At 46.5% G+C, this 14,112-nt stretch overlaps 8 non-coding genes and 4 pseudogenes across 8 annotated transcripts; all 12 read right to left on the bottom strand.

The window, feature by feature from the left end:
* Positions 1-612: 612 nt before the first annotated feature.
* On the bottom strand, positions 613-704 carry LOC141221632 (U2 spliceosomal RNA; annotated as a pseudogene).
* Positions 705-1,819: 1,115 nt separating this feature from the next.
* Positions 1,820-2,012, bottom strand: LOC141221559 (U2 spliceosomal RNA). The gene has a single exon (XR_012289586.1). It is a non-coding gene; the product is annotated as a U2 spliceosomal RNA (small nuclear RNA).
* Positions 2,013-2,482: 470 nt separating this feature from the next.
* On the bottom strand, positions 2,483-2,621 carry LOC141221625 (U2 spliceosomal RNA; annotated as a pseudogene).
* Positions 2,622-3,736: 1,115 nt separating this feature from the next.
* On the bottom strand, positions 3,737-3,927 carry LOC141221369 (U2 spliceosomal RNA). Its single transcript, XR_012289403.1, has one exon. It is a non-coding gene; the product is annotated as a U2 spliceosomal RNA (small nuclear RNA).
* Positions 3,928-5,030: 1,103 nt separating this feature from the next.
* On the bottom strand, positions 5,031-5,223 carry LOC141221558 (U2 spliceosomal RNA). Its single transcript, XR_012289585.1, has one exon. It is a non-coding gene; the product is annotated as a U2 spliceosomal RNA (small nuclear RNA).
* Positions 5,224-5,693: 470 nt separating this feature from the next.
* LOC141221627 (U2 spliceosomal RNA) lies at positions 5,694-5,832 on the bottom strand (annotated as a pseudogene).
* Positions 5,833-6,947: 1,115 nt separating this feature from the next.
* On the bottom strand, positions 6,948-7,138 carry LOC141221368 (U2 spliceosomal RNA). The gene has a single exon (XR_012289402.1). It is a non-coding gene; the product is annotated as a U2 spliceosomal RNA (small nuclear RNA).
* A 1,103-nt stretch (positions 7,139-8,241) lies between these two features.
* Positions 8,242-8,434, bottom strand: LOC141221557 (U2 spliceosomal RNA). Its single transcript, XR_012289584.1, has one exon. It is a non-coding gene; the product is annotated as a U2 spliceosomal RNA (small nuclear RNA).
* A 470-nt stretch (positions 8,435-8,904) lies between these two features.
* Positions 8,905-9,043, bottom strand: LOC141221626 (U2 spliceosomal RNA; annotated as a pseudogene).
* Positions 9,044-10,158: 1,115 nt separating this feature from the next.
* On the bottom strand, positions 10,159-10,349 carry LOC141221367 (U2 spliceosomal RNA). Its single transcript, XR_012289401.1, has one exon. It is a non-coding gene; the product is annotated as a U2 spliceosomal RNA (small nuclear RNA).
* A 1,115-nt stretch (positions 10,350-11,464) lies between these two features.
* Positions 11,465-11,647, bottom strand: LOC141221593 (U2 spliceosomal RNA). Its single transcript, XR_012289609.1, has one exon. It is a non-coding gene; the product is annotated as a U2 spliceosomal RNA (small nuclear RNA).
* Positions 11,648-13,648: 2,001 nt separating this feature from the next.
* Positions 13,649-13,839, bottom strand: LOC141221366 (U2 spliceosomal RNA). The gene has a single exon (XR_012289400.1). It is a non-coding gene; the product is annotated as a U2 spliceosomal RNA (small nuclear RNA).
* Positions 13,840-14,112: the final 273 nt, after the last annotated feature.

Genomic DNA, 14,112 nt, shown 5'->3' with positions numbered 1-14,112 from the left:
GGCGACCCAATCTTACCCTCAATACCTGCCCGAGTTCTCACCCGAGCAAGGCACTGGGAGCCAAAGACTGTGCTCCCCTCCCGGAAGAGGGGAGCCAACAACGCTCTCCTCCCGAAAGAGGAGAGCCAGGGGGGTTCAGGGGGGAGCGGAACCTGATGGCCACACACTCCCCCCCTAGACCTGCCAAGAGAGGAACCCGTAAGGGAACCGCATCCCGACAAAATCCTAGTAAGGACGTGGACACACGTGAAAAAGTGGACACACAGTGACAAAAAAAAATTAAATAAATAGTGAAGGTTTCACAGTATAATACTGCCCGGACCTTCGACCGGGAATTGAAAAATTCCCCATCCTAAGGCCAGAAGGCCCGGAATAAGGGTGTGTGTGAAGAAAGAAATATTGAAGTGCTAGTGCAAATGTGCCATAAACTCAAGTGGGGTTCCCAATCCCAGTGAGTTAAGGCACCCCAGGGTCACCACTCCTGGGGCACTTCACACTTCGGGCTTTCGATCTTCCCCGGCCCAATGGCGTCGATCCTGGGGGGCCATGCTTTCCACCAGATGACTATATTAGCCACCTGGCGTACTAACAAGCGCCTAAACCCCAGTGTGCATAATGTATCAATCTACTAGGGCGGCAAACATCCAAAACCGCCTTTTCGAAAGATACTACACTTGATCTTAGCCAAAAGGCCGAGAAGCGATAACCAGAATTGGTTTCAAACTACGGAGCCACCCAAGGATCCTGAAAAGTCCATTTGTGGAGATGAGCTCCTGGACTCCCGTTAAGAAGACATGTTGTCAACCTCTAGATCCCTTACATGCCTGCACTTTTCGGCTTGCTGCTGCTGCAATCCACGCGTTTTAGATCTGCATAACTCCACCTCTTTAAACACAGCACCTTCACCCCCTGCTGTTCCCACCCGCCTCAACACCGTTGGAAGGGAGGAGAACCAATTAAGGCGGGGGGTGGGGTGGAACGAGCAGCTGTCTACCCTTAGCAGGAGGGCTCCTGATTACATACCTCTCCTGCTGCTGCTGCTGCTGGCTGTCCAGCAGCAGACTGAAGGTGGCTGCTGCTGTGCACAGGTATATAAAGGCTCAGAGCCTATTATGACACGCGCAGCCAGCGTTCCATTGCCACATTCCATCTACTGCAGGCAGGATACCTGGCTGGCTGAATGTCGCTGAGAAGCTCACAGAGACCGCCATAAGCAACAGTTTAACAGAATGCCACAGACTAATCAACCAAACTTTTTGGGTTGGGTTCTCTTTTATAGTCTGCAGGCATTAAATGAAAGAAGTCAGTGTTCCAGCAGAAGGAGACAACGTTTCAGAAAAGGCATTGTAGCAAACCAAAAAAGAAATTTTAAGCGCAGCAGAGTAACCAGCGCACATACCTGTTAGCTCAGGTGAGTTTAAAAGGCTGCTGTTGATAACAAGGGCATTTGCTAAATAGATGGTGTGTGTGCAACAATATACTGAAAGGTCAATTATATTGTGCAGCTTATCTCACCACCTGTAGTTATTTAGGTGAAAGCTCCAAAATGCTTGCCTAATATGTCTGTTTATCCAAAAGGAAGTAAAAAGGGAGAGCTAGAAAGATAGCATTGCATCACATTACATGGCAATGCAATGCACAGTTGCTGAAGTTGAACCAAAATGAGCTTGTAATCTGGCTTCTGCAACTTTGAACATGAAAAATCCAATGAGGAGAAGAAAAGCAAAGCCAAAGAGTCCATCCCAAAATCCGACAAACAAGCAAAATGAACAAAAAACATTGAATTCAATTCTTTCTGATTTTAGAAACTGCATTAAAGAAGGGGTGCACCGGTCCTGGAGATACTGCAATACCAGGTCAATGCGTGGAGTGGACAGAGCAAGCTCTTTTTCCATCTCCCTGTTCTAAAAATCCATTTAATATATGGTCCCCAGATAGGGGACGTATCAGATATTAAACTGATAAGAACAGATTTTTTGATTGAATATATCTTTTATTAGCACAAAAAATAAGTTAACAGACAGTGTACAGTGCCGCAGCCCAGTACACCCAGAATTCTACATCATATTTACATAGCATGAGGATACGACGCACTAACTAGACACATCACACCCCTATGCTACACAAAACACTCAATCTGAAAGAAAAAGCATGTCAATCAATACAGTACGACGAACCGTGATAAGGGATGGGGATTGGGAAAAAGGGGATGGGGAGGGGAAAATCACAGGCCCGAAGCTTTATTGAAAGACAAGACACATAAGGGGAGAGGGGGAGGAGGGGTTTAGTCCTCATCCTCGTCCTCCGGACCGTCCTCGATGGAATAGTCTCTGAGCAGGCTGTGGATCAGCCTGCGGCAGTCCTGGATGGACATCCTCTCCCTCCTCAAGATGAGCCGGTTCCTGGCGACCCAAACGGCATCCTTGAAGCAGTTCATAAGGAGCCAAGCCTCCTGGATGGCTCCGACGGTATGAACCCCAGGGAAGAGTCCATAAAGCACAGAATGGTGCGATAGGCTCGCCCTGGGGACAGAGTTCCTCAGGTCGTCCTCAAGGGCAGTCAACAGGCGCTGTGCAAATCAGATACTACACTTGATCTTAGCCAAAAGGCCGAGAAGCGATAACCAGAATTGGTTTCAAACTACGGAGCCACCCAAGGATCCTGAAAAGTCCATTTGTGGAGATGAGCTCCTGGACTCCCGTTAAGAAGACATGTTGTCAACCTCTAGATCCCTTACATGCCTGCACTTTTCGGCTTGCTGCTGCTGCAATCCACGCGTTTTAGATCTGCATAACTCCACCTCTTTAAACACAGCACCTTCACCCCCTGCTGTTCCCACCCGCCTCAACACCGTTGGAAGGGAGGAGAACCAATTAAGGCGGGGGGTGGGGTGGAACGAGCAGCTGTCTACCCTTAGCAGGAGGGCTCCTGATTACATACCTCTCCTGCTGCTGCTGCTGCTGGCTGTCCAGCAGCAGACTGAAGGTGGCTGCTGCTGTGCACAGGTATATAAAGGCTCAGAGCCTATTATGACACGCGCAGCCAGCGTTCCATTGCCACATTCCATCTACTGCAGGCAGGATACCTGGCTGGCTGAATGTCGCTGAGAAGCTCACAGAGACCGCCATAAGCAACAGTTTAACAGAATGCCACAGACTAATCAACCAAACTTTTTGGGTTGGGTTCTCTTTTATAGTCTGCAGGCATTAAATGAAAGAAGTCAGTGTTCCAGCAGAAGGAGACAACGTTTCAGAAAAGGCATTGTAGCAAACCAAAAAAGAAATTTTAAGCGCAGCAGAGTAACCAGCGCACATACCTGTTAGCTCAGGTGAGTTTAAAAGGCTGCTGTTGATAACAAGGGCATTTGCTAAATAGATGGTGTGTGTGCAACAATATACTGAAAGGTCAATTATATTGTGCAGCTTATCTCACCACCTGTAGTTATTTAGGTGAAAGCTCCAAAATGCTTGCCTAATATGTCTGTTTATCCAAAAGGAAGTAAAAAGGGAGAGCTAGAAAGATAGCATTGCATCACATTACATGGCAATGCAATGCACAGTTGCTGAAGTTGAACCAAAATGAGCTTGTAATCTGGCTTCTGCAACTTTGAACATGAAAAATCCAATGAGGAGAAGAAAAGCAAAGCCAAAGAGTCCATCCCAAAATCCGACAAACAAGCAAAATGAACAAAAAACATTGAATTCAATTCTTTCTGATTTTAGAAACTGCATTAAAGAAGGGGTGCACCGGTCCTGGAGATACTGCAATACCAGGTCAATGCGTGGAGTGGACAGAGCAAGCTCTTTTTCCATCTCCCTGTTCTAAAAATCCATTTAATATATGGTCCCCAGATAGGGGACGTATCAGATATTAAACTGATAAGAACAGATACTACACTTGATCTTAGCCAAAAGGCCGAGAAGCGATAACCAGAATTGGTTTCAAACTACGGAGCCACCCAAGGATCCTGAAAAGTCCATTTGTGGAGATGAGCTCCTGGACTCCCGTTAAGAAGACATGTTGTCAACCTCTAGATCCCTTACATGCCTGCACTTTTCGGCTTGCTGCTGCTGCAATCCACGCGTTTTAGATCTGCATAACTCCACCTCTTTAAACACAGCACCTTCACCCCCTGCTGTTCCCACCCGCCTCAACACCGTTGGAAGGGAGGAGAACCAATTAAGGCGGGGGGTGGGGTGGAACGAGCAGCTGTCTACCCTTAGCAGGAGGGCTCCTGATTACATACCTCTCCTGCTGGCTGTCCAGCAGCAGACTGAAGGTGGCTGCTGCTGTGCACAGGTATATAAAGGCTCAGAGCCTATTATGACACGCGCAGCCAGCGTTCCATTGCCACATTCCATCTACTGCAGGCAGGATACCTGGCTGGCTGAATGTCGCTGAGAAGCTCACAGAGACCGCCATAAGCAACAGTTTAACAGAATGCCACAGACTAATCAACCAAACTTTTTGGGTTGGGTTCTCTTTTATAGTCTGCAGGCAATAAATGAAAGAAGTCAGTGTTCCAGCAGAAGGAGACAACGTTTCAGAAAAGGCATTGTAGCAAACCAAAAAAGAAATTTTAAGCGCAGCAGAGTAACCAGCGCACATACCTGTTAGCTCAGGTGAGTTTAAAAGGCTGCTGTTGATAACAAGGGCATTTGCTAAATAGATGGTGTGTGTGCAACAATATACTGAAAGGTCAATTATATTGTGCAGCTTATCTCACCACCTGTAGTTATTTAGGTGAAAGCTCCAAAATGCTTGCCTAATATGTCTGTTTATCCAAAAGGAAGTAAAAAGGGAGAGCTAGAAAGATAGCATTGCATCACATTACATGGCAATGCAATGCACAGTTGCTGAAGTTGAACCAAAATGAGCTTGTAATCTGGCTTCTGCAACTTTGAACATGAAAAATCCAATGAGGAGAAGAAAAGCAAAGCCAAAGAGTCCATCCCAAAATCCGACAAACAAGCAAAATGAACAAAAAACATTGAATTCAATTCTTTCTGATTTTAGAAACTGCATTAAAGAAGGGGTGCACCGGTCCTGGAGATACTGCAATACCAGGTCAATGCGTGGAGTGGACAGAGCAAGCTCTTTTTCCATCTCCCTGTTCTAAAAATCCATTTAATATATGGTCCCCAGATAGGGGACGTATCAGATATTAAACTGATAAGAACAGATTTTTTGATTGAATATATCTTTTATTAGCACAAAAAATAAGTTAACAGACAGTGTACAGTGCCGCAGCCCAGTACACCCAGAATTCTACATCATATTTACATAGCATGAGGATACGACGCACTAACTAGACACATCACACCCCTATGCTACACAAAACACTCAATCTGAAAGAAAAAGCATGTCAATCAATACAGTACGACGAACCGTGATAAGGGATGGGGATTGGGAAAAAGGGGATGGGGAGGGGAAAATCACAGGCCCGAAGCTTTATTGAAAGACAAGACACATAAGGGGAGAGGGGGAGGAGGGGTTTAGTCCTCATCCTCGTCCTCCGGACCGTCCTCGATGGAATAGTCTCTGAGCAGGCTGTGGATCAGCCTGCGGCAGTCCTGGATGGACATCCTCTCCCTCCTCAAGATGAGCCGGTTCCTGGCGACCCAAACGGCATCCTTGAAGCAGTTCATAAGGCGCCAAGCCTCCTGGATGGCTCCGACGGTATGAACCCCAGGGAAGAGTCCATAAAGCACAGAATGGTGCGATAGGCTCGCCCTGGGGACAGAGTTCCTCAGGTCGTCCTCAAGGGCAGTCAACAGGCGCTGTGCAAATCAGATACTACACTTGATCTTAGCCAAAAGGCCGAGAAGCGATAACCAGAATTGGTTTCAAACTACGGAGCCACCCAAGGATCCTGAAAAGTCCATTTGTGGAGATGAGCTCCTGGACTCCCGTTAAGAAGACATGTTGTCAACCTCTAGATCCCTTACATGCCTGCACTTTTCGGCTTGCTGCTGCTGCAATCCACGCGTTTTAGATCTGCATAACTCCACCTCTTTAAACACAGCACCTTCACCCCCTGCTGTTCCCACTCGCCTCAACACCGTTGGAAGGGAGGAGAACCAATTAAGGCGGGGGGTGGGGTGGAACGAGCAGCTGTCTACCCTTAGCAGGAGGGCTCCTGATTACATACCTCTCCTGCTGCTGCTGCTGCTGGCTGTCCAGCAGCAGACTGAAGGTGGCTGCTGCTGTGCACAGGTATATAAAGGCTCAGAGCCTATTATGACACTCGCAGCCAGCGTTCCATTGCCACATTCCATCTACTGCAGGCAGGATACCTGGCTGGCTGAATGTCGCTGAGAAGCTCACAGAGACCGCCATAAGCAACAGTTTAACAGAATGCCACAGACTAATCAACCAAACTTTTTGGGTTGGGTTCTCTTTTATAGTCTGCAGGCATTAAATGAAAGAAGTCAGTGTTCCAGCAGAAGGAGACAACGTTTCAGAAAAGGCATTGTAGCAAACCAAAAAAGAAATTTTAAGCGCAGCAGAGTAACCAGCGCACATACCTGTTAGCTCAGGTGAGTTTAAAAGGCTGCTGTTGATAACAAGGGCATTTGCTAAATAGATGGTGTGTGTGCAACAATATACTGAAAGGTCAATTATATTGTGCAGCTTATCTCACCACCTGTAGTTATTTAGGTGAAAGCTCCAAAATGCTTGCCTAATATGTCTGTTTATCCAAAAGGAAGTAAAAAGGGAGAGCTAGAAAGATAGCATTGCATCACATTACATGGCAATGCAATGCACAGTTGCTGAAGTTGAACCAAAATGAGCTTGTAATCTGGCTTCTGCAACTTTGAACATGAAAAATCCAATGAGGAGAAGAAAAGCAAAGCCAAAGAGTCCATCCCAAAATCCGACAAACAAGCAAAATGAACAAAAAACATTGAATTCAATTCTTTCTGATTTTAGAAACTGCATTAAAGAAGGGGTGCACCGGTCCTGGAGATACTGCAATACCAGGTCAATGCGTGGAGTGGACAGAGCAAGCTCTTTTTCCATCTCCCTGTTCTAAAAATCCATTTAATATATGGTCCCCAGATAGGGGACGTATCAGATATTAAACTGATAAGAACAGATACTACACTTGATCTTAGCCAAAAGGCCGAGAAGCGATAACCAGAATTGGTTTCAAACTACGGAGCCACCCAAGGATCCTGAAAAGTCCATTTGTGGAGATGAGCTCCTGGACTCCCGTTAAGAAGACATGTTGTCAACCTCTAGATCCCTTACATGCCTGCACTTTTCGGCTTGCTGCTGCTGCAATCCACGCGTTTTAGATCTGCATAACTCCACCTCTTTAAACACAGCACCTTCACCCCCTGCTGTTCCCACCCGCCTCAACACCGTTGGAAGGGAGGAGAACCAATTAAGGCGGGGGGTGGGGTGGAACGAGCAGCTGTCTACCCTTAGCAGGAGGGCTCCTGATTACATACCTCTCCTGCTGGCTGTCCAGCAGCAGACTGAAGGTGGCTGCTGCTGTGCACAGGTATATAAAGGCTCAGAGCCTATTATGACACGCGCAGCCAGCGTTCCATTGCCACATTCCATCTACTGCAGGCAGGATACCTGGCTGGCTGAATGTCGCTGAGAAGCTCACAGAGACCGCCATAAGCAACAGTTTAACAGAATGCCACAGACTAATCAACCAAACTTTTTGGGTTGGGTTCTCTTTTATAGTCTGCAGGCATTAAATGAAAGAAGTCAGTGTTCCAGCAGAAGGAGACAACGTTTCAGAAAAGGCATTGTAGCAAACCAAAAAAGAAATTTTAAGCGCAGCAGAGTAACCAGCGCACATACCTGTTAGCTCAGGTGAGTTTAAAAGGCTGCTGTTGATAACAAGGGCATTTGCTAAATAGATGGTGTGTGTGCAACAATATACTGAAAGGTCAATTATATTGTGCAGCTTATCTCACCACCTGTAGTTATTTAGGTGAAAGCTCCAAAATGCTTGCCTAATATGTCTGTTTATCCAAAAGGAAGTAAAAAGGGAGAGCTAGAAAGATAGCATTGCATCACATTACATGGCAATGCAATGCACAGTTGCTGAAGTTGAACCAAAATGAGCTTGTAATCTGGCTTCTGCAACTTTGAACATGAAAAATCCAATGAGGAGAAGAAAAGCAAAGCCAAAGAGTCCATCCCAAAATCCGACAAACAAGCAAAATGAACAAAAAACATTGAATTCAATTCTTTCTGATTTTAGAAACTGCATTAAAGAAGGGGTGCACCGGTCCTGGAGATACTGCAATACCAGGTCAATGCGTGGAGTGGACAGAGCAAGCTCTTTTTCCATCTCCCTGTTCTAAAAATCCATTTAATATATGGTCCCCAGATAGGGGACGTATCAGATATTAAACTGATAAGAACAGATTTTTTGATTGAATATATCTTTTATTAGCACAAAAAATAAGTTAACAGACAGTGTACAGTGCCGCAGCCCAGTACACCCAGAATTCTACATCATATTTACATAGCATGAGGATACGACGCACTAACTAGACACATCACACCCCTATGCTACACAAAACACTCAATCTGAAAGAAAAAGCATGTCAATCAATACAGTACGACGAACCGTGATAAGGGATGGGGATTGGGAAAAAGGGGATGGGGAGAGGAAAATCACAGGCCCGAAGCTTTATTGAAAGACAAGACACATAAGGGGAGAGGGGGAGGAGGGGTTTAGTCCTCATCCTCGTCCTCCGGACCGTCCTCGATGGAATAGTCTCTGAGCAGGCTGTGGATCAGCCTGCGGCAGTCCTGGATGGACATCTTCTCCCTCCTCAAGATGAGCCGGTTCCTGGCGACCCAAACGGCATCCTTGAAGCAGTTCATAAGGCGCCAAGCCTCCTGGATGGCTCCGACGGTATGAACCCCAGGGAAGAGTCCATAAAGCACAGAATGGTGCGATAGGCTCGCCCTGGGGACAGAGTTCCTCAGGTCGTCCTCAAGGGCAGTCAACAGGCGCTGTGCAAATCAGATACTACACTTGATCTTAGCCAAAAGGCCGAGAAGCGATAACCAGAATTGGTTTCAAACTACGGAGCCACCCAAGGATCCTGAAAAGTCCATTTGTGGAGATGAGCTCCTGGACTCCCGTTAAGAAGACATGTTGTCAACCTCTAGATCCCTTACATGCCTGCACTTTTCGGCTTGCTGCTGCTGCAATCCACGCGTTTTAGATCTGCATAACTCCACCTCTTTAAACACAGCACCTTCACCCCCTGCTGTTCCCACCCGCCTCAACACCGTTGGAAGGGAGGAGAACCAATTAAGGCGGGGGGTGGGGTGGAACGAGCAGCTGTCTACCCTTAGCAGGAGGGCTCCTGATTACATACCTCTCCTGCTGCTGCTGCTGCTGGCTGTCCAGCAGCAGACTGAAGGTGGCTGCTGCTGTGCACAGGTATATAAAGGCTCAGAGCCTATTATGACACGCGCAGCCAGCGTTCCATTGCCACATTCCATCTACTGCAGGCAGGATACCTGGCTGGCTGAATGTCGCTGAGAAGCTCACAGAGACCGCCATAAGCAACAGTTTAACAGAATGCCACAGACTAATCAACCAAACTTTTTGGGTTGGGTTCTCTTTTATAGTCTGCAGGCATTAAATGAAAGAAGTCAGTGTTCCAGCAGAAGGAGACAACGTTTCAGAAAAGGCATTGTAGCAAACCAAAAAAGAAATTTTAAGCGCAGCAGAGTAACCAGCGCACATACCTGTTAGCTCAGGTGAGTTTAAAAGGCTGCTGTTGATAACAAGGGCATTTGCTAAATAGATGGTGTGTGTGCAACAATATACTGAAAGGTCAATTATATTGTGCAGCTTATCTCACCACCTGTAGTTATTTAGGTGAAAGCTCCAAAATGCTTGCCTAATATGTCTGTTTATCCAAAAGGAAGTAAAAAGGGAGAGCTAGAAAGATAGCATTGCATCACATTACATGGCAATGCAATGCACAGTTGCTGAAGTTGAACCAAAATGAGCTTGTAATCTGGCTTCTGCAACTTTGAACATGAAAAATCCAATGAGGAGAAGAAAAGCAAAGCCAAAGAGTCCATCCCAAAATCCGACAAACAAGCAAAATGAACAAAAAACATTGAATTCAATTCTTTCTGATTTTAGAAACTGCATTAAAGAAGGGGTGCACCGGTCCTGGAGATACTGCAATACCAGGTCAATGCGTGGAGTGGACAGAGCAAGCTCTTTTTCCATCTCCCTGTTCTAAAAATCCATTTAATATATGGTCCCCAGATAGGGGACGTATCAGATATTAAACTGATAAGAACAGATACTACACTTGATCTTAGCCAAAAGGCCGAGAAGCGATAACCAGAATTTTTTTCAAACTACGGAGCCACCCAAGGATCCTGAAAAGTCCATTTGTGGAGATGAGCTCCTGGACTCCCGTTAAGAAGACATGTTGTCAACCTCTAGATCCCTTACATGCCTGCACTTTTCGGCTTGCTGCTGCTGCAATCCACGCGTTTTAGATCTGCATAACTCCACCTCTTTAAACACAGCACCTTCACCCCCTGCTGTTCCCACCCGCCTCAACACCGTTGGAAGGGAGGAGAACCAATTAAGGCGGGGGGTGGGGTGGAACGAGCAGCTGTCTACCCTTAGCAGGAGGGCTCCTGATTACATACCTCTCCTGCTGCTGCTGCTGCTGGCTGTCCAGCAGCAGACTGAAGGTGGCTGCTGCTGTGCACAGGTATATAAAGGCTCAGAGCCTATTATGACACGCGCAGCCAGCGTTCCATTGCCACATTCCATCTACTGCAGGCAGGATACCTGGCTGGCTGAATGTCGCTGAGAAGCTCACAGAGACCGCCATAAGCAACAGTTTAACAGAATGCCACAGACTAATCAACCAAACTTTTTGGGTTGGGTTCTCTTTTATAGTCTGCAGGCATTAAATGAAAGAAGTCAGTGTTCCAGCAGAAGGAGACAACGTTTCAGAAAAGGCATTGTAGCAAACCAAAAAAGAAATTTTAAGTGCAGCAGAGTAACCAGCGCACATACCTGTTAGCTCAGGTGAGTTTAAAAGGCTGCTGTTGATAACAAGGGCATTTGCTAAATAGATGGTGTGTGTGCAACAATATACTGAAAGGTCAATTATATTGTGCAGCTTATCTCACCACCTGTAGTTATTTAGGTGAAAGCTCCAAAATGCTTGCCTAATATGTCTGTTTATCCAAAAGGAAGTAAAAAGGGAGAGCTAGAAAGATAGCATTGCATCACATTACATGGCAATGCAATGCACAGTTGCTGAAGTTGAACCAAAATGAGCTTGTAATCTGGCTTCTGCAACTTTGAACATGAAAAATCCAATGAGGAGAAGAAAAGCAAAGCCAAAGAGTCCATCCCAAAATCCGACAAACAAGCAAAATGAACAAAAAACATTGAATTCAATTCTTTCTGATTTTAGAAACTGCATTAAAGAAGGGGTGCACCGGTCCTGGAGATACTGCAATACCAGGTCAATGCGTGGAGTGGACAGAGCAAGCTCTTTTTCCATCTCCCTGTTCTAAAAATCCATTTAATATATGGTCCCCAGATAGGGGACGTATCAGATATTAAACTGATAAGAACAGATTTTTTTTTTTTTTTTATCGAAAGCCCGAATTCGTGTACAAAACCCGAGTGCGCTTAAAAAAGTGACAAGTGCCACAAAAAAGTGCACTAGGATGCTGGTCTTCTTGAAACCCTCTCCAAAAGGAGAAGGGTCCCCCAAACCATTCCCCGTCCCTCCGAGCCAGAAGGCCACAGCGAGGAACAGGGACAAATAGCCACCTCCAGCCGGAGCCAGAGGCGACCCAATCTTACCCCCAGCACCTGCCCGAGTTCTCACCCGAGCAAGGCACTGGGAGCCAAAGACTGTGCTCCCCTCCCGGAAGAGGGGAGCCAACAACGCTCTCCTCCCGAAAGAGGAGAGCCAAGGGGGTTCAGGGGGGAGCGGAACCTGATGGCCACACACTCCCCCCCTAGACCTGCCAAGAGAGGAACCCGTAAGGGAACCGCATCCCGACAAAATCCTAGTAGGACGTAACACACGTGAATAAGTGGACACACAGTGACAAAGAAATTTAAATAAATAGTGAAGGTTTCACAGTATAATACTGCCCGGACCTTCGACCGGGAATTGAAAAATTCCCCATCCTAAGGCCAGAAGGCCCGGAATAAGGGTGTGTGTGAAGAAAGAAATATTGAAGTGCTAGTGCAAATGTGCCATAAACTCAAGTGGGGTTCCCAATCCCAGTGAGTTAAGGCACCCCAGGGTCACCACTCCTGGGGCACTTCACACTTCGGGCTTTCGATCTTCCCCGGCCCAATGGCGTCGATCCTGGGGGGCCATGCTTTCCACCAGATGACTATATTAGCCACCTGGCGTACTAACAAGCGACTAAACCCCAGTGTGCATAATGTATCAATCTACTAGGGCGGCCAACATCCAAAACCGCCTTTTCGAAAGACACTACACTTGATCTTAGCCAAAAGGCCGAGAAGCGATAACCAGAATTGGTTTCAAACTACGGAGCCACCCAAGGATCCTGAAAAGTCCATTTGTGGAGATGAGCTCCTGGACTCCCGTTAAGAAGACATGTTGTCAACCTCTAGATCCCTTACATGCCTGCACTTTTCGGCTTGCTGCTGCTGCAATCCACGCGTTTTAGATCTGCATAACTCCACCTCTTTAAACACAGCACCTTCACCCCCTGCTGTTCCCACCCGCCTCAACACCGTTGGAAGGGAGGAGAACCAATTAAGGCGGGGGGTGGGGTGGAACGAGCAGCTGTCTACCCTTAGCAGGAGGGCTCCTGATTACATACCTCTCCTGCTGCTGCTGCTGCTGGCTGTCCAGCAGCAGACTGAAGGTGGCTGCTGCTGTGCACAGGTATATAAAGGCTCAGAGCCTATTATGACACGCGCAGCCAGCGTTCCATTGCCACATTCCATCTACTGCAGGCAGGATACCTGGCTGGCTGAATGTCGCTGAGAAGCTCACAGAGACCGCCATAAGCAACAGTTTAACAGAATGCCACAGACTAATCAACCAAACTTTTTGGGTTGGGTTCTCTTTTATAGTCTGCAGGCATTAAATGAAAGAAGTCAGTGTTCCAGCAGAAGGAGACAACGTTTCAGAAAAGGCATTGTAGCAAACCAAAAAAGAAATTTTAAGCGCAGCAGAGTAACCAGCGCACATACCTGTTAGCTCAGGTGAGTTTAAAAGGCTGCTGTTGATAACAAGGGCATTTGCTAAATAGATGGTGTGTGTGCAACAATATACTGAAAGGTCAATTATATTGTGCAGCTTATCTCACCACCTGTAGTTATTTAGGTGAAAGCTCCAAAATGCTTGCCTAATATGTCTGTTTATCCAAAAGGAAGTAAAAAGGGAGAGCTAGAAAGATAGCATTGCATCACATTACATGGCAATGCAATGCACAGTTGCTGAAGTTGAACCAAAATGAGCTTGTAATCTGGCTTCTGCAACTTTGAACATGAAAAATCCAATGAGGAGAAGAAAAGCAAAGCCAAAGAGTCCATCCCAAAATCCGACAAACAAGCAAAATGAACAAAAAACATTGAATTCAATTCTTTCTGATTTTAGAAACTGCATTAAAGAAGGGGTGCACCGGTCCTGGAGATACTGCAATACCAGGTCAATGCGTGGAGTGGACAGAGCAAGCTCTTTTTCCATCTCCCTGTTCTAAAAATCCATTTAATATATGGTCCCCAGATAGGGGACGTATCAGATATTAAACTGATAAGAACAGATACTACACTTGATCTTAGCCAAAAGGCCGAGAAGCGATAACCAGAATTGGTTTCAAACTACGGAGCCACCCAAGGATCCTGAAAAGTCCATTTGTGGAGATGAGCTCCTGGACTCCCGTTAAGAAGACATGTTGTCAACCTCTAGATCCCTTACATGCCTGCACTTTTCGGCTTGCTGCTGCTGCAATCCACGCGTTTTAGATCTGCATAACTCCACCTCTTTAAACACAGCACCTTCACCCCCTGCTGTTCCCACCCGCCTCAACACCGTTGGAAGGGAGGAGAACCAATTTAGGCGGGGGGTGGGGTGG

Source organism: Phyllobates terribilis, unplaced genomic scaffold, assembly GCF_046119375.1.
Source record: "Phyllobates terribilis strain yellow unplaced genomic scaffold, ASM4611937v1 Scaffold_325__1_contigs__length_2139453, whole genome shotgun sequence".
In the NCBI taxonomy this organism is placed as follows: domain Eukaryota; kingdom Metazoa; phylum Chordata; class Amphibia; order Anura; family Dendrobatidae; genus Phyllobates; species Phyllobates terribilis.
Note: the sequence above shows the minus strand (reverse complement) of the source record. Positions and strands in the feature narration are given on the sequence as shown.